The following is an 18,628-nucleotide window of genomic DNA, read 5'->3' on the forward strand; positions in this document are numbered from 1 at the left end:
TGTCCTCCTCCCCACTCCCCACCCTTGTGCGCCCCAGTGGGCAGGCACAAGGAGCCGTTGGGACCGTGGGAAGCAGGTTGCTGAGTTGGAACAGTTGCCCCTGAGGCTGTCACCAGGGCGGCTGGCTGTGTGCCAAGCCCCTGGTTTGGTGCCGAGTGGAGGCCCAGGATGGCCTCTGCTCTCAGAGCTCTCAAAGTAGCTGGAACCACAAGATTCGCACCTGGAAGGGCAAAGAGTGGGCAGGGGTTGGTGGTATTAGGCTCTTTTGTCTCAGTATATCAGAGGGAGGAGTCAAGAGACCCCATAGGTCGTGAGGACCGGACACTCAGAGAAGGCCTCCTGGAGGATGGGCCCTTGGCTGTGGAGGCTGCCAGAGGAGTGGACGCCTTGGGCCCAGGCACCTCCACTGGCAGCAAGGCCTTTTACCCCAGGCTCTGACAGGGACATTTATAACTCACAGCTGTGCTGTCCTGGGCCCAACTGACTGTGGTAAACCGATCTGGCTTCAGGAAGTCGCGTCCCGAGGCCACTCCCTATCCTGACCCCACACTCTCCTTCACCTCCTGACACCCACATCCTGTTCTCTGCAGGAGGGGCAGGCAGCTAGGGCATGGGGCCAGGGGCCCAGCCAGAGTCTACAACCCATGGGCAGAGCAAAGGAGGTCAGAGAGACTCAGTGAGGCCTGAGAGTTGCAAGGTGGGGCTTCCGGGATCACCAGGGTCTACTCCTCAAGGCACACCAAGGGAGACCCAGGCATACAGAGAGCCAGAGGCCACCCTAAAAACCCACAGGAGCTGAAGACTTAAGAGCTCAGATTTTGGAGTTCAGGAGTATGTTCTGTGCTTCGAATTTAACCAAGAAAGAATTATATCTCTAGCCTCTGCTAAATAACCAACTCCAGCCTGGAGGATCCTAATGGAAAGGGCAGAGGGGAACCAGAGCCTCAGAGAATGCTGGGAAAAGACATCATCTTGGACCCCGGGCCTCTGCGTAGCCTGCAGCCCTACATTGGGACACTTCATTCTGGGACCAAATTCCTCACAGGCCTTGTGCCCATTTGCCTAGCTAGACTCTCACAACAGAGTTCACATTTGGAGAAAAGAATGATCTCACTCAGTGCTGGAAAGAGAGGACAGAATTAAAAGCATCCAATACTCCATAATTCTGACCCCCTTACCTCCCTTGGCCTTATTTATGAACTGATTCTTGGGTCCTGTCAACCAACCAACCCTCCTCCTAGGACTGACTTTCTCCTTCCGTACAAAAAGAGGGTTGATAAATAATAGTGAGTTTGCCAAAGCTTGTCTTACGTAACTTGGTCACTTGTGACAAGATTCAAGAATTAGTATCCAAAGAACATGTATTTTTATTTCCGTAGTTATATATGTATTAAGATGTATTAGGAATATAAGTAACATATCAAGCCAATTATTTTGTGGATATGGTTGCTTTGGACAAGACCAGATTTATTGGGGCTAAATAGAGTGAGTCGAAGTAAAGATAAATGTTAATTAAGTCATCATACAGAGAGGACTCAGCTGGGACCAAGAGTCATGAAGGGCACAGGAGAAGACCGAAAGTTTGGGGAACACGAAATAAAAATCACCAGGGCTCTTCTCTGCCTTAAACTCTGTTTCTGGGTCTCCTTTATCAGTTTTAAGCAAAACCTCAGTCCTACACCCAGGAAGGGGACAAGGGGGGAATGAAAGCTGGTTTTCCTGGGGAGGTGCACATATATAAAATGGCTCCAAGTGTTGGTCAGAGGTCTGGTGAGCAATTCATAATGAGGAAAGAATTCAGTCAGGGGTCAAAGAGTGGCTTTGGAAGTGGCTGCCGGCCTGCTGTGTTAGATAATTCCCCGGAGCCAGGCAGGGCACAGAGAGAACACTGCAGGGGCTCATAGGCTCTGCTAAAAATACCCCCAACAGCTTCTCCCTGTCCCCCTGCCCGGGCACCGCACAGGAAGGCCATGGCTTTTTGCTTTTCTCACCAGGAAGAAAAAGACAACGCAGCTCCTGAGCCCGAGAAGAAACAAAACTTAGATATATTTTTTAAAAATTTTTAAGAATTCTACTAGGAGTTGGCTTGCTTGTTGAGGTGCAGCAGGCTGGGGAGACAGCCGGCTCTAATGCATCAGGCATCCCGAGGCATGCTTAAGTGGCCGAAGAGGACACAGAGATTAGCCTGGCAGTAAGAGACAGAAGTGGGAGAAAGTGGACTGCTTACCACTCACACATATCCGTCTCTCTTTCTGTGTACCCAGGACGAGGAGGCTGTTGACGTCTGACCAATGCTGCGAGGGGTGTGAGAAAAAGAGCCACCGTCCATCACTCAGCTGCAAGACCCAGAAAGGTAACACCAGACCCCCCGATGCCCTGAGGCCTAGGCCACACTGCCACCTGCACCTTGAGACCTGACCAGGGGCAAGGGTGGTCAGCCTTTTTTCCCAGCCCTTCTTAACATAGACCGCAGGACTTTTCTGGAACTCCTTGTGCTTCTGGGCTTCAGTTTGTCTGTCTCTAAAATGGGTCCTCCACTTATCCAATTCTCGAGAATTCTATGAATCGTTTTGGCCTGACTGTTATTTGAAGTTAAGCCATCTTAGCAGCCTGGACCAGTTTGAACTCTGGGGGCATAGCCAGGGGTCCTAGCCCTTGTGGATGTAGCATTAAGGCTATAAAGTCAGCAGGACCAGTTGGGGCTTGAGAAGAGAGAATTTTCTAAGGTGAGCTTGGCCAAAGAGGTGTCTCACTGGGGATGTGGCTGTGGATGTGGCTGTGGCAACATTTGAAACTCCGAAGTCAGTTTCAAATCTCTCTGACAGCTCTGCGTAAGAATTATCTGCTTTTTTAGACCACAAGACCATGGCACAGGGAAGTTAATGGGCTTGCCAGGGGTCCACAGCAAGCTCTGGCTGCATCAAAGCAGCGTGGCTGTATCCTATTTGCCATATCAGCTTCTCCATTTTACTACACTGCACTGGTCTGGCCCATCTTCCCCAGAAGTCCAGCTACTGATCCCAAGCAATGACCTGTCTTTATTGTGTGCCTGTGGAAGGACTTGTCGATTCATCCATCCATCTACCCATCATTCATCTACTCACCTATCCATCTGTCCGTCCTCCCATCCAACCACTTTCTTATTCAGTCATCCTTTTATCTATCTACCCTCTCATTTCATCTACCCTCCCTCTCAATCATCCTTCCATTCATTCATCCATCCACCTACTCATCTACTCATCCACCCATTCTTCCAACCATCTATGTACTCATTAATTCACACATCAAACACCCACTGCTCTCACACCAAGCCAGGCCCGCACTAAAGGATGGGTTTTGAAGATGGATCAGATCCAGTCTTTCTTTGAGGTAGTACAATCTACAGTAGAGACAGACGCATGATCCCAGAGTCAGGCCCAATTCCATAAGCTCAAGCCTTGTGTAGTGTCTGTGACTGCATGGGAAGAGTAGAGGGGCCGTGTGCTAGCTCTGCAGGCAGGCATTTGGGGAAGGCTTACCAGGAGAGTGGTATTGTTCATTTATTCATGCTCCAAATGTTTTTTGAGAAAATACTTGATTTTTTGGAGACATAGCAGAGAATAAAACTGACAAAACTCCCTATCTTCATGGCGCTCACATTCTCATGAAGAGACACGGACAATAAATACCCAAAATGTGATATATAATATGTCAGATGATGCTAAGTTTTAAGAAGGGAAGTTAGCCAAGTAAAGGAACGGAATCTACAGGGTGAGGTAAAATATTCTTTGACAAAAGATGTTCAAGAAAGGCCTCTGACAAGGTGACATTTGAACAGAGACCTGTATGCAAGCAGGGGATGAACTGGGGTGCACTTGGCTTGTTCGAGGAAGTAGCAGGTAAGTCATGTGGCTGAAGTGAAATGAGGGGTAGGAGGAGAAGGCAGATAGATCCTGAAGGAGACCCACGCATGTAGATGAGCAAGAGTGAGCCGGGAGATGGCTGGGAAGCTTTGGCCCACATCCAAGTAGCTGTGGTGGTGGATTGGACTAGGGGCAGTAGGGGAATAGATGGGAAGCCATCGAAGTCTGAATATATTTTAAAGACCTTGCAGACAAATTTGCGGATGGTTTAGAGGTGGAGGATGGGAGAAGAGGGAGTCAAGGAAGACTCTTGGGTTTAGGACAGGAGCTACCGTAGAACAGAAGTGGTCATTTACTCGGCAGGGATGCAGGCAAGGGAGGGATGACGGAAGCCAATGAATTGTATTTAGGTTTGAGATGGCTTTGAGACACCCAAGTGGAAAGGTCGAGTAGGCAGTTGAATAGATGAGTCTGGGAGGCAGAGTGCATCCCGACTGGAGATATATATGTGGTATTTGTCGTATATAGATGGTATTGCAAGCCATGAGGTCACCTCTGGAGTGAGTGGAGATAAAGCAGATCAGAAGCCTGAGTCTGAGTCACCGGGCATCCAGCCCTTAGACTGGGGGAAGATGGGGTGAGGGCAGTAAGTAAATGGAGAAGGTGCAGCCAGGGAGGGAGGAGAACTGAGACAGTGGGCTCTTCATGGAAGAGGAAGGTTTTGCTGACCAAGAAAGGAAAGGACACATCAGGCAGAGAGAATAGCATGACAAAGGCTCAGAGGCCTCAATAAATGAGCCATGTATGGACAGAGATGGTAGATAAGGAGGGGAGACCAGAGCAGCTTTCCCTTCCACACCTGGCCACACAGGGGCCAAGGCCCATGGGCATCTGGCTGGGCTGGGGATTAGCCCATATCCAGGACCCTCCCTGTCACCCTAGCTGGCACTCCCTGGTCTTGGCTGAGCCTCTTGCCCTAATGTCTGCATACTTTGCACTTTCTTTTAAGAAGCTTCACCTACCGCTCCTCACCTCCCACCTGTCCTCTGGGACTCTTGGGCCCCTGAGACCTCCCCTTGCCTAGTGAGTGCAGAGTTCATGGTGGTAGCTGCCTACAGTGGGAAGAGCACCCAGCAGCTTCCTATTATATCTGTAAGCACTGCCTGGATACTTTATCTTAAAAGAAACTGTAGAAACTTCCAGGATTATATATGCATGTCACCTGCCTGCTAACACTCACCAGTTAGAGCAGACTCACCAGTTACAGCAGCTGAGCATGGTGCCTTTGCCGGACAAGTGTGTGCATGTTTGGGGGGTGGGAGGGAAGGCGTCCACTCCTGTGCCTCTGGTGTTTAGCACTCAGCACTCAGCTCTCAGTGGAGAGAATGGCCATGGTTCAGTCAGGAGAGGCTGCAGAGAGGAGCCACTCTCCCCCAACAAGCCCCAATGCTGAGCAGGTGCTCAACGTGGTACTGGAGGTGGGGGAAGAGCATGCGGCCAGCCAGAGGTCTACAGAGATGCAATCCAGTGCCACTGCCCAAGAGAATGCAGCTTGATGTGACTTTGCTATACCCTGAGAATAGGATGGCGTCCAGCAACAACACATTGACACCCTAGGCCCTTGGGGAGACGCGCCTCTGACTTTGCATCACTGGCTGGGAGAGCTGTGGGAAGCCTCTCTGATAATATGTGCCTCCATGGCAGGTCAGTGACAGGAGGCTTCAGGCAATCTAATTAGTGTGTCAGGCGGATGGGACAAGCAATCCTATGCCTTAGACTCACTTTTCCTTAAGCCTGTCCTGGCCAAATCTCTCCCTAAATCCTCCCACTGCCTGGGTGACGTCGGGCAGGAGTGGACTTATATCCCCATTGAACAGATGGGTAAATCAGGAGAGGGGAAAGGAAGAAGCTGGCATAATGCTACAGCTTATAAATGGCAGGGCGGAACTGTGAACCAGGTCAGTCTGAATCCCAAGCACTCTTACCGCTGCCCTCTACCATCTCATGGGCTCTTCTGCAGTATTCAGACTTGCAGGCACTTTCACGTAAACCACCTTTCCAACTTCCTCATTGTGTAGATGAGGCAACAGAAAAGATAAGACATTTGCCCATGGCCACACAGCAAGTTAAGGGCAGAACCTATACCAGAATCTGATCTAGCCCACTGTGTCCACCCACCTCCATCCCCTATTAACAGATACAGGTATCCTGTTCAGGACCCTGCCCACTTCCATAGAAGGCACTCACCGCCTTCTATGCTCCCTTAGCCTTTGGCACTCGCTCAGGTTGAAGGCACCAAGTTCCTCATCAGAAGGCTCCATTGTGCCTATTGTTTAAATATAGATTACTAATGAAATGCTTTTTCATTGCCTTCCCAGTGAATAGTTTTCGGGTAAAGTTAATTTGCAGTGTTATGTAAATTCTGTTTAACTTCAATCAAGTTTCTAATTATGTTTTTACCGCAGTAATTCCCATTTGATTTGTCATCTCCTGTTAGGTATTTAATGTTCGGTGGGCGGGTGTGCTTTCCTTCTGTCTCTGTTTCCCAAGGCCCCCTCCTCCCTGACCCCCGTTGCCTTTCCATCTTCCTCCTTCACTCCTGCCTGCTTCTTTCATCCCCTGCCCCTTCCCTGTGAATCATTTCCCACCTCCTCTCCTTTCTTTCTTCCTTTCCTTCCTCCTCTTGCCCAGATACTCCTTCCCCTTCCATTTGCCTCTGCTCTTTCTGACTTGGTTTTTGCTCTCTCCACCCTCTCCCACCCCGACCCTAGCCCTCTCTCTCTCTGTCCTTGTTTGTACCCCATGTTCTCCCCTTCCACACATTTTTTTCTTCCTCATTTCTCTACCTCTTCCTCTTCCACCCTAGCGACCTCAGAAACCACGTGCAGGGGCCGCTCTATGTGTCTGGTACAGACAGAGGATAAGAGGTGGGGCTGGCTGGGTGTGCATCCCTGCAGAACTTGGGGCCTGGCCCTCGGAACCTGGTCAAGCGCTCTGTAGAGGATGGACCTAGCTCCGTGCTGGGGGCCTTCAAGTTGCCGATCCCTCATCTGTAAAATGGGTGACGACATTACCCACCTCTTAGGGTCGTGGTGAGGATTTAATGAGATAACATATGAAGAAGGGCTTAGCAAGAGGCCTGAGGGGGATTGGTTTTTATTTGAGAACTCTAGGCTTTGCCCTTAATATCTTTGTGGACTTCCTGAGGTGCTTCTGCAGTGGATTGCTATACTGCTGGGGTCCTGGGGGTCAGGCCTGAGGCCAGGGCAGGATGGAAGCTGGCTACAGACCCTCACAGAGTAGCTGGTGACAGTGGCCCCTCTGGAGCCTGGTCTCAGCCCTGCTTATCCAGAGATGTGACTTTTTCCTTCTTCCTTAGTAAGCCAGTCTCAGGGCTGTGGTGACAGGCCTGCCATCCTGGGGAGTGTCTGAGGCATAGACCCCCAAAGCTAAGAGTCCTCAAGGCCTTGGCCCACAGACCTTTCCCAAATAACAGATCAAAGGCAGAGCTCCTCCTGCCATGTTGGACTAGAGACCCCGTTCTCCACCCTTTCTCACGCCCTGGACACTCCCAAGGCTGGGCCATGGATTCCAGCCACAAAACTACTGCTCGGGGTACAAGGTCTGTCTCTGCCTCACTGGGAGACTCCTCCCTGAGCCTCTGCTTCCCTCCTGCCCCACATCCAAGCTATGGGATTCTTACTGCTGGCAGAGTGGCTAGTCAGAGCAGCTGGGTGGCCACAGTTTCGTAGCAGGCATCTGCCCTCTGGATGGGGAGGGCAGAAGGAAAACACCAGACAGACGGCCAGGAGGCAAGTGCTCCTCCCTCTCCTTCTCTCCTCTTTTCCCCCTGTTCCACTTGCTTCCCATCCAGTATGTCCCTGATGCGTGCAGGAAGCAGAAGACAAGTGTTTGGAGAAGGCATTCTTCTGGGTGTGGAAAGGCAGACCAGTCACTTGTCCTTCAGAGACACGAAACCTGAGCTGGCTCAGTCCCTGCCCCGCTGAGCCACATAACCACCTGACCTGCAGAGAGTGGCTGTGCGTGTGTGCGCGTGCATGTGTGTGTATCTGTGTGTCCCTGGTTTAGGAAACCTTAGCCAGTCACGTGACCACTTTCCCTATTTGTCTAAGTAAGCAGTTCAGGCTGGCCGCAGCCAGGCAGCTGAGACGTGGAGCCAGGGGAGGGGGCCACACTGGCGTGGGTGGTGGACAGATCACTGGGGACAGAGGGCAGCCCTGAGCCAGGTCCTGCAGTTCCTGGGTCTCTGAATTTGGTGCGGGGAGGCCTGGCCTGGGAATGGCCCTGCTCTGACCCCCTGCCCTTACTGAACCTCCCCCACCTCCATCTGTCAAGAAAAGGTATTGTGCTTGTGCTTGCCGACTACAGAGAGCCCTCCCAGCCCTGAAACGGAGAGGGCAGATATCCTCTGTCTAGGAGGAGCTTGAAGAGACGGAGCCCTGGCCAGAGAGAGGGGCACATGTGGACACGGCTGCTGTCTGTCGTGTCCCCTGGAGTGGCTGGTGAGTCCTGGCCCCTCAGCAGGAGAGCCCAAGCCAGGAATTCTGACGTGCATCTGGCAGGTCACTGATTAATTCGACAGATTTAGCACCTACCGTGTGCTAGGACCTGAGCTGGGCAGGGGAGCAGAGTTGTCAGAACTCGAATCTTTCAGAACCTCTGTGGAACCTCCATACCTGTGACACACTTCCTGTATGTTGGATGGGCAGGACCATTTTTTATGGAGCAAAGACCTTGTACTGTTGTCATGAAGCAGCCATGTCCCACCCCACTGCTATTCCAGGAGGTCATGTGAAACCTCAGAGCTGGGCAGGGATCAACAGGCAAGGTGAGTCCCTTGTGGACTGAGCAGCCAGGCAAGGGTCCCCTTTCTCCAAAGAGGTGGGGGCTAGAGCTGGTCACTTGACCTTCCAAAGTAGATGTGGGCAAAGTACAGAGGCCCTGAGCCCTGGACAACTGGGGGCCTTCTCCAAACCCACCTGGGCAGCAGAGCCCTAGGGGAAGTGGCTCAGGGAAGTCCCCCTGAGCAGGGCCTCCTTCAGCCTTCCTCCAGGTTTACCTGGCCTGTGTGGTATGGCTTAGCTATAGAGGGCACAGTGCTCCTGGGACTCGGAGGAGGAGGGCTATAGTGGCCTATGAGGGCCATGTTTCTGAGAGCCCACCTGCATTTATGTGTCTGTTTGTCCCCCTTTCTCTCTGCCTCTTCCCTGTCTCAGTCTTTGACAAACATTTCCTGGAAGCCAAGTCTATACCAGGCCTATGCTCAGCAAAAGACACATCTCTGGCCCTGGAGATGCTCACTGTCAAGCTGGCATCAAGTAACATCTCGAGGTGGGCCGAGGGTCCAGGCTAAGGTAAAGCGCAGGAGAGAGGCAGCCATTGAGTGGGAATCAGGGTGTGGCAGACCCCACAGGCTGCCCTGGGTTCTGGGGAAGCTTAGGCATACTTTTCCAAAGATGAGGGGTGCCCAGGATGAGGGACGCTCAGGATGAGGGACACAGAGAGCTGGTATCAGGGCCACACAGAACTTTGAAAGGCCTTGTCTCTCTTGTGATTGGATTTGGGGGTGTTCATCCTGGAGGGAGGTCCCATGGGCTCATTAGCTAAAGGCTGTTACAGCTGAGAATTTCTAGAGAAACTACAGAAAAGGGTTGGAGGTGGAGTGGCCGGTGGCTGAGCTGGTGATGTAGGCTAGCCATCTTGCCTCCCATGGCTAAATATGAATTCCGGGCCTGGATGTCTATAAAGCTACTAGGCTAGAGTCTCAGAATGCCACCTAGGTCTTTGTGTTCCCGGACTTGGCTTGCATGCTCCCAGGGTCAGGAGCTCACTACTGTACATGGCTGTCTTAGAAACTCTTCCTGGTACCTTATACCCTGGCTACCCACCAGGGCTGAAGTCTGGCTTCTGCCTTCCACTCCATTCACCTCAGGCCCATAGACCTTAGGCCTTTAGCCTCCCTGACCGAGTTCCCCGCAAGATCTTCTCCCTCCAGGCAGAGCATCAGGGCCTGTTTGATTGGAGCAGTATGGACGAGTGTCCTACGCTGGGCAGCCCCACCTTCCCAGCATGGCCCCCTGGGCCATGGGGGACTGCTGTGGATTTGGCTGACATCCTTCATGAGGGAGGTCCCTGGGCTGCCCATGGTGCAGGCACGAGACTGGATCCCAGCTTTATCCCTGTCCCTGTGGTGATCTTAGGCAGGACCAGCCCATTCAGCCCCAAACCACCTGCCATCTGCGCTTTTCCCCAGCACTGAACTATGTGAGGCTTTTGTCCATTGTGGGCCCACAGGTATCTGAAAGGGTCCCTCTTTCTGGCCTGTTTGCTTTCTGAGGCTCCTGTTTGCCGACAGCCTTGGGAGAGTCTTGGGCTGCCACGGCCTCCCATAGCCTATGTCCTGGGAAACCAGGAGAGTTAGGGTGGGAGCCGAGGGCTTCTGTTCAAACATCTCCCCTTCACTTGGCCAGGCCACCAACCTCTCCACTCCCAGCATATACCTGCTGGTGGACTGGTGAGCCCCCAGCTCCTGAGGCGCCGACACCGGATTGGGTTCACTTAAAGACCATAGGTGGTCCCTTAGCCCCTGGGTCAATCTCCCATCTCACTTTAAGGGTCCAAGTGTATAAAGCTGGGGTGGGTTGAAGGGATCTTGTTCTGGGTACTGCGTCTATGGTTTTACATCACGTTGTCCCCGGTGTGGGGGCTGCACTGCCTACCTAGGATGCCACACTTCTGCAAGAGGCGCCACACTGCTCATTTTTGACCAGTAAAAAGTCTACCTTTGAGGCCTGAAATTTGTCTCACTTTTGCTTCTCCCCTTGTCCTGGTCCCTTCTGCATGGCTCAGAAATGATACTGCCCCTCCGTCCAGAGCGGGGGCAGGCAGTGATCCGATCCCCAGGGAGGGGCTGATCTCTGCTCAGCTGTGTCTAAAGTTGTGAATGCCTAGGAAAAAATCCCAGTGATACTTTTGTCAAGGCCTGTTACTGGAAAACAAATAGCTGAAGCTCTAGAGGTCAAGAGGCCAAAGGCGGCCACTGAGCAGGTCGGGGCAGCCTGCCCACTCCTGCTCCAGAAAACTTTGGTGCTTCTGAGGAGGCCTCCGCAGGGCCCTCCCTCTCTTCTGGGCTGGGTGGGGCCTGTGGGACAGGAAGCCAGAGTGAGCCTGGAGGATGGGACTCAGGGTGGCCTGGGTCTGAGCCAAGGATGAGGCGAAACCTAATGTTGGCCTAGCCCCAGGGCCACAGCCAACACAGGTCACTTGGCCTCAGCGAGTGGCCACCACCCCCGCAACAGGAAACCCTGCCCAGGCACCCCCTGTCCCACCCCATGTTCCCGAGGGTGGTGCTTCTACTATTTCCCGTGGGAGCTGCTGCCAGGAATCATGCCCTCTTGAGAGAGGAAGCTGGACCTCAGTTCTGGGGCTGCCCTGCCTCTGACCTGTTCTGACCCGCTCCAGTCAGTGGAAGGTCTGGGTCCACGCCCATCCCTCATCCCACACTTGCAGATGACTTATCTTCTCCCAGACAGTCAGTCACCTTTAGGGGTCTGGAAAGGGAAACCTCACAGTGGGGCTAGGCCTGGGAGCCCAGAGACTGAGTCTAGGATCCCCTACCAGCTTGCTGGTGTCTTTGGGTGAGTCACTCAACCACTCTGGGCCTCAGCTGTAGAAAGAAAGAGGAGAGGAAGAAGCTCTGCTCAGCTGTGAGCATCCCATAAAGGGTTTGGGGGTAGGATGAATTTATACCCTATAAGGACAACCAGGTTTGAGATTAACTGCCCAGACCGCGCCCCCCACCCCCCGTGCCCCCGCCACTCATTATTCCAGACATCTTTGTCTCCAACCCATCCAAGGGCACTTTGTTTATGATGACCCTCAAGCCAGGTGAGAGACATGGGTGGCTGCCATTGTCCCCATGGGTGATAGGGTGGTGCTGGCATAGCCCCTCTCTGGGTCATCCCATCTCTGACATCGTAGGGGCAAAGCTGGGTATCTCTGTGTCTGAAGGAACCCTCCCTTTTCCTTTCTCCCTCCTCCCAGGTGCTGGGAGGTGGAACATTCGAGATCCCTCTGCTCTGCTTAGAGGAATAGGCCGGGTTAGCGGGCCTGTGGGCCTGAAGCCGGGAAGGAGCAGTGCTGCGGGACAGGCTCTCCCGCCGCTCCCACATCCTTCTCCCTCCCGGTAGGTGCTCTGAGGCCTTGGATTTTCCTTTGGTTCTGATGTTGAGCCTAAGGTGCAGGGACAAATACTAAGAGCTACAAATGCTTCGATAGCACCCTGTGGAGGTGCTGCTCTAAAACTTTGTCTACAGAAGTTTATAGTCACTGTTGCAGCAACTCTGTGAGGTCACTACTCTTGTCCCCCTTTCCAAAAGAGGAAACTGAGACACAGAGAGGCGAATACACCCGCCCAAGATACTTACGCTGGGCTTTGCACTGGGTAGCTGGCCCTAGAGTCAGTTTTCTTGGCTACCACGCTGCCTGCTTCTCTGACCCATGACACTTTCCCCAGCCCAGACCCAGCTCAGTATCAGTGGGGGTCGCAGCCCAGAGTATCAGTTGTTTCCCATAAAAGGCCGAAGGGAGGGTCAAGATGCAGAGGTGAGCAGGCCCAAGTTGCCATGACGTTGAGTGGGTTAACGCAGACTCAGGACCATCCTGAGCTCATGGACTCGCTGAAAGCTTGTCAGCAACAGGGAAGACCTGTCTTTGAAAGGGATCCCGCCCAGACCAGCAGCCCAAGCTCGTCCCCATGATTTAGTGACAGCTCAGCCTCTAGTAGCCTTGAACACATCACCCTTCTGAGCTTTAGCTTCTGTATCTGTCATATGGGCCTTTCAAAGCCAGTGTCATAAAGACCTGTGAGGAGTCCTTGAGATTCTGGAAACACACTGTCTGATCTCTTGTGGCCCCTTGGTGAGTGTTAATTTCCTTCTTAGCGTGTCAGGCCGCAGAGACCAAGGCCTTCCTGGCAGGAGTACAGAGGCCGAGGCCCAGACATGTGTAGGGAAAGATTACGGGTCAGAGTCAAGCTGGGGCCTTGAATATGAGGCTAAAGAGTTAGAACTGGACTTCGTAGACAGTGGGAGCCATTGAAAATTCTTGGACGGAGGAGGAATGCATTCTCAGGGAGAAGAACTGGCAGCAGGGAAGCCTGGCATGCTCATCCAGGTGCGGAGCCCAGTTTCAAGGGGAGTCACGTGGCTGAGAAAGTTGGCCCAGGTGGGCGTCAGTGCTAGCTGGGCTCAGCAGGCCTCAGTTTTTTTCCTGCAGCCTGGTGGTCTGTAGGGTGGCTAGCTAGCACAGGCTGGGAGTATTCAGGCACTGCAGGGTGGGGCAGGGGTCAGCATTAATGCTGCTTCCTCTGCGTGCCCCGGAGGGCCCCCCTCCCCGCTCAACTACCCCCATCCCTGGTTTGGGGTTGTCTGGGTTTCCCACCCAGCCCTGGGTGGGGCCCCACTGCTCCTTCCTCCCTCTGTGGCTTTCTGGACCTAAATGGGAGAGGACTCCAGTGGCTGCAGTGGGCTGTGGGGTGTGAGCCAGGGTGGGGACATTGGCAGTAGGTGGAGTCACGAGATGGGTGGACATGAGTCAGGAATTGCTGGGCCCGTGTGTCATCTGGCTGCATGCTGTTCTGGCTTCCCTGTGCTTGCCTGCCTCGGCTCTCCCACCCATATCTGCGCCTGTGGCCTGCTGGGTTGGAGTGACAGTGCTTGCTTTCCAAGAGCTTAAAGCCCACAACAGAGAAGTCAGAGGACTGGACTCCAGGTCCCAGGCTCCCCCAACATGCAGGGAGACCTTGGGCATGTCTGTCTCCTCCTTCCCTGAGCTACGGTTTCCCCACTGAAGAATGAGGGTGGGGTTGGTCAGGGGTTCTCAGCCCTTGCTCCAAGTGGAAGCCAGGGCAGCTTTGAAAGGGATCCCGCCCAGACCAGTTAAATCAGGTCCTGGGGGCGGGGCCCAGGTGGGAAACCTGGTCTGGATGGCCTCTGAGCAGATGCTCTCTCCACCCCCTCCCCCCAACCAGGAGGTAGCACTGTGGACCAAGGCAGGGGTTCTGGAGCCCAGGACCTGCACTCAATCCAGCTTCGCCGCTTTCTAATACTGTGCAAGTGACTTCGTGTCTCTGAGCTCAGTTTTCTCATCTGTGAAATGGGGATAGCATTGCTACTTTATAGAACTACTGTGGAGAATAAATGGGTTAACTATATAAACAGTGTCTGTTAGAGCCAGGCCTGGTGTGGATGTGGTAAGCCCCATGCAAGTGTCAGCTGCTGTGTTCTCTGATCTAAATTTTTTCACACTACCCCTCCCATCATTGCTCATTCATTCACAAGCAAGTGGTCTGGCGGCCCATACCTGCAAGCCCTGTGGTAGATGCTGTTGGCAACACACAGATTCCCATCAGGGGGCTGGCCTTGGCCCCTCCTTTTCAGCTCTCAGGGTTTCAGCCCCAGCCGACAGGCTCTCAGTCTCTGGGAGTGATGGGGTAGTAGGGAACTCTCCCGAGAATCTCACTGTGTTGCTGGGCTGAGGGAGCCCCTCTTTCTGAGAGAACACAGGGAAAGCCTAGTCTTATGGGAGAAAGTGCCTCGGCTGGTCCTGACAGCCTTCGATGGGAAGCACCTGGGAAGGTCCTCAGTGCCTCCTGGTGGGGACTCTGGGGCTGCCCGGGAAGGCAGGAGCAGCCAAGGCCAGTGGTATATGAAACTGAACAGGGAACTTCCTCGCAGCCCATTGCCAGCCCCAGCCATGTCTTCCCTCTCTGAGAGTTCTTTCAGCAACCCGGGTATTAGGCAGGCATCATTCCTCCCAGTTTACAGACAGAGCCATGGAGACTTCAGGGGATAGGGAGGCACTTGCCCGAGTCAGAGTGGCTGAAGGGCGAAGGCAGGACTAGAACTTTTCGTGTAAGCGAGATCTGGTGGGGACAGTTGCGTTTCCCTGGGCAGTTATGTTGATGGAGCAGGTGAGACAGGTGGCAGAGTGTAGTATGAGGATTAACATACCTCACAAACCCCCTTTCTCCCCGGCTTTCCCACCAGCTTTACAGCAGCCACCACTGGGCTGCCCTTGGGGGAAGAACTGGCTTTCCTACAAACAACCAGAAATCCTGTGACCTGGCTCCTCTGAGGGCCAGGGGTTGGCCCATGTACTTACCCCAGTTAGACCTCTCCCTCCCCATTGCACCATTGAGTAAACTGAGGCCGGGAGAGGCACAGGGACTCGGCTAAAGCCATGTGACTTGTAAGCAGCAAAACCAGGATTACATCCAGGCCTGGGTGACGTTAGTGCCGTGCTCAGACTCATCACCTCCCACTAGCAAGAACAGTGCTTTCCTTTGTCCAGCATTTGTAAATCTGGGCCTCGGCCATCACTGAAGACCGGCCTGGCCCACATGTGGCCAGAACCCCAGAGGGATGCCTGTTTGGGGAGGATGACCACCAGGGAGCTGGTCCTTGGCCCAGGAAAGGGGTCATCAAGAACATTTATTCAAAGTGCTAGGCAGTTTTATTGTGCCATTGGGAGTGCTCGTGCCTTTCAGCCTCTCTGCCATCCCACCTGCCTCCTCAAGAACCAAAGGAAACCAAGGAAAAACCGAGGCCTCAGAGCATCTACCGGGACGGAGAGCAGGACCTGGAGTTCAGCCTGCCCTATGGAGCTGACAGCCAACAGTGCTCACGCCCAGCCCTGCACCAGTCATGGGCGTGGCATCAGCTCAGCTACTCCTCCAGCCATTGAAGCCCCAGATGAGGAAACTGACCTGGAGGGACAGGTGTCTTGCTCCTCCGTCCAGCCTCCAACACCAGAGCTGACCTGAGTTCTCGTCCTGGCCTTGGGCCCACGCTTGTCCTTCTTCGGACTTATGTTCCCTCTTCCATAAGGTGGCAGCTTGGATTCATGACCCCTAAGGACTCTTCTGAAAGCCTCTGCCGGGCTCCATTAATGCTGCAGGAATTTAGGATCGGGGCATCCCAGGCACGGGGATAAGTGGTGTTTCTCCAGGGCAGTCCTTAAGTGGGCAGTGCATGGCCACGTGATAGGTGCCAGGCCACCGCAAACAGTGGGCAGAGGCGAGAGACAAAGCCCCTAAGATGGAGCCATTGGCAGAAAATTCATTTTCGATCATTAGCAGCGGGAGTGGTAATTGTCCAGGTAGGTACCAGAGGCCCTGGTTTGGCCAACCCCAGCTGGGTGTCCCTCTGGACAAGACTCTGACCCTGGGCAAGAAGGAGGCTATGCCCACCCCACGGGGCCTGATGAGATGGGTATGCAAGGGAGCACCTGGCACAGAGCTTGTACCTGAAGGATGTTCAGCACCTTGGCCATTCTGTGGGAAGGGATTGGGGGCCCCTCTTCTGGGAGCAGATGGCCCTCATGAAGCCCATCTCTGGGAAGCAGATCTGCTGGGCCTGCTCTTGAGTCAGCTCCAGAAGGGGCCTGAAGCCAGGATTCATCTTCCCGGAGTCCTGGGTCTTTCTCCTTCTCTTTGAATAAGGGGGCCAGTACCTCTCCCCCAGGCAAACCTCAAGTCTGCACCTGGCAGCAAACCGGAGCCAGTGTTAATAATGACAGTCCCTATTTACTGAGCATTTCCTGTGCAAGTACAGTATGGCATAATCTTGTTAAGACCTTACAGTTCTGTGAGAGTAGGGACTCTTGTTATCCCCATTTTACAGATGAGGAAACTGAGGCCCAGAGAAGCTAAGTTTATTGCCCAAAGTCACACACCTTTGTAAGTGGCAGAGCTGAAGGGCCTCAACTCTGGAATGTAAGAACCTGGAGCCACACTACACGCCATCAATCCATGTTGTGCCCTTGCCATTGATCAGAGGAGAAATTGTTCATTTGATGACTTGGGGAGAGGGGAGACCCTTCCCTCTTCCTCTAGTGTGAGTGGGCTACAAGCCCGAGCCAAAGTCCTCTGGTTGTTAGGAGGTGAGCCTCCTGCTACCTCCCTCTTTCCCTAGTGAAAATCTGAGACTCACGGGAAAGGAGAATCAGTCCCTAACTGGGGCCTGAGTTCAATTCCTGATGCCACTACTTATGCTATATGTGAGCTTAGGTGGGGCCCTTCCTCTTCTGGTCTCATTTGCCTGTTTGCACAAGCCTAATACTAAGGGACTGAGGTGACTTGTTGTGGACAAGGCACACACATGTGCAGCGTGAGCCAGAGTACCTCTGAGAGGCGGGATGGGCAGACATCAGCCCTTGGGCCTGGGCGATGCCCACTGAATGAGCAAGGATTTTCAGGTCTGCCAGGGTCTCTGGAGCAGGTGCCATTCCAACAAGATCTTGAAAACACAGCGAATTAGGATTGGGCATGGGGTGAAGCCTTGGAGGGGCCTCAGGGATGCTTAGGCTCTGTCCTGTGAATGCAGCTATCCCTGCTCACTGATGCCACCTCTAATTCTCTCTTCATCCCAGAGCTTTTCTCCTACCAAGCCTCTGGACCTTTGCCAAGGAGGAGTACCCTCCTGCCTGCAAGGCTCTGCCCAAGAAGATGATGCCCCTGACCCCCGTTTTGCTTCCAGGCTGAGCTGGACACACCTCCAGCATGCTGTCCTAGAATTACCCATCTCCTTCTAGGTCTCACCAACCTTGCATTAGACAGTGAGCCAATACCCTTATGAAGTACACAGGCTGGGAAAGCATTTGGGTTGGCTTTTGGCCCTGCCTTCCATCTCCCTACCCACCCCCAACTCCTTTCTTTCTTTTCCTCCTCTGATAGATTGTAGGCACTGTCATCAGTTGTTGAAAGAAGGAAATGGACGGATGGATGGAAGGAAGGAACGAACGAACGAACGAATGAATGACCAAATGAAAGAACAACCCCATAGAAATTGGTTTTTAGCCCTCATTTTCAAAATGAGCAAACCAATTATCAGAGATGTTAGGTAGGTGGAGAGGACAGTTCTGGGAGCCCCTACTCTTCCCCCAAGATCTGCTTTCTGGACCCCACAAGTGCCAAGGTGTGGCCTGGGTTTGCAGTAGCCTTTTTCCTGTCTGCTGGAGCTTTCTCTACTGAGGCATCCCTGAGGGGCCAGCAGCAGACTTGCTAGGCCTACCCTTCCCCGGCCTGGCATTCTTGCATCCCCAGCAGGTTGGCCAAACTCTGCTGGTCTGCCCTTCCACAACTGCTTTCAAGGATTCAAGAGGAGAGAGGGAGATGGGAAGCCAAGGAGCATGTAGCAGGGTCCTGGGCCCAGAAGCACTGGGCTTCCCTGGGCGTGGGAGTGGGCAGGCCATCAGAACAACTCAAAATATTCTCAGAGGAAGTGAAGACAAACAGGATTATTGAACCAAGGGCGCCTCGTGATTCTCGGGCAGCCCCGCCCAGGAGGTTCCCTCAACTCCAAACAGCCAAAGCACTGGGGCTGCTTTTTTATCTGTTCCTTGAGGCCAATGCAGCTACTGCTCTTTGATGGAAAGACTCAGGATTTTAGTCCTCCCCTGAGCAGTCAGGACCACCCGAGCCCCTGGGCTCAACTCCACTGTGCCTGGAGTGAGTATGACAAGGGTCTCACAGCCAAAGACATACCAAGCACTCAGTTTTACTTATGCAAAGAGAAAGAAAGGAACACCATCAAATATTCTGGACCTTCAGAAAAGGGAAGGATCACTTGAAAGAGGTGAGGGGTGGTTATCATGGAAGGCAGCCTAAAGGAGTTGGTCCTTTGGGCATTGAAGGATGGACAGGGTTCTGATGGGCAGAGTGTGTACAGCAGATCTGTTGAAAGTGCAGTTTGGGATGAGACAGC

General features: G+C 53.3%; 1 protein-coding gene across 1 annotated transcript in view; it reads left to right on the top strand.

Annotated features, from left to right (window-relative positions):
• Nucleotides 1-18,628, top strand: part of ZMIZ1 (zinc finger MIZ-type containing 1) — a 248,191-nt gene that overhangs the window by 74,130 nt on the left and 155,433 nt on the right. Inside the window, exon 3 of the mRNA XM_023527991.1 lies at nucleotides 2,265-2,353. The gene's annotated coding sequence lies outside the window, so the exon portion shown is untranslated. The remainder of the gene's footprint in view (nucleotides 1-2,264; nucleotides 2,354-18,628) is intronic.

This window comes from Pteropus vampyrus, unplaced genomic scaffold (genome assembly GCF_000151845.1).
Source record: "Pteropus vampyrus isolate Shadow unplaced genomic scaffold, Pvam_2.0 Scaffold20, whole genome shotgun sequence".
Lineage (NCBI taxonomy): Eukaryota > Metazoa > Chordata > Mammalia > Chiroptera > Pteropodidae > Pteropus > Pteropus vampyrus.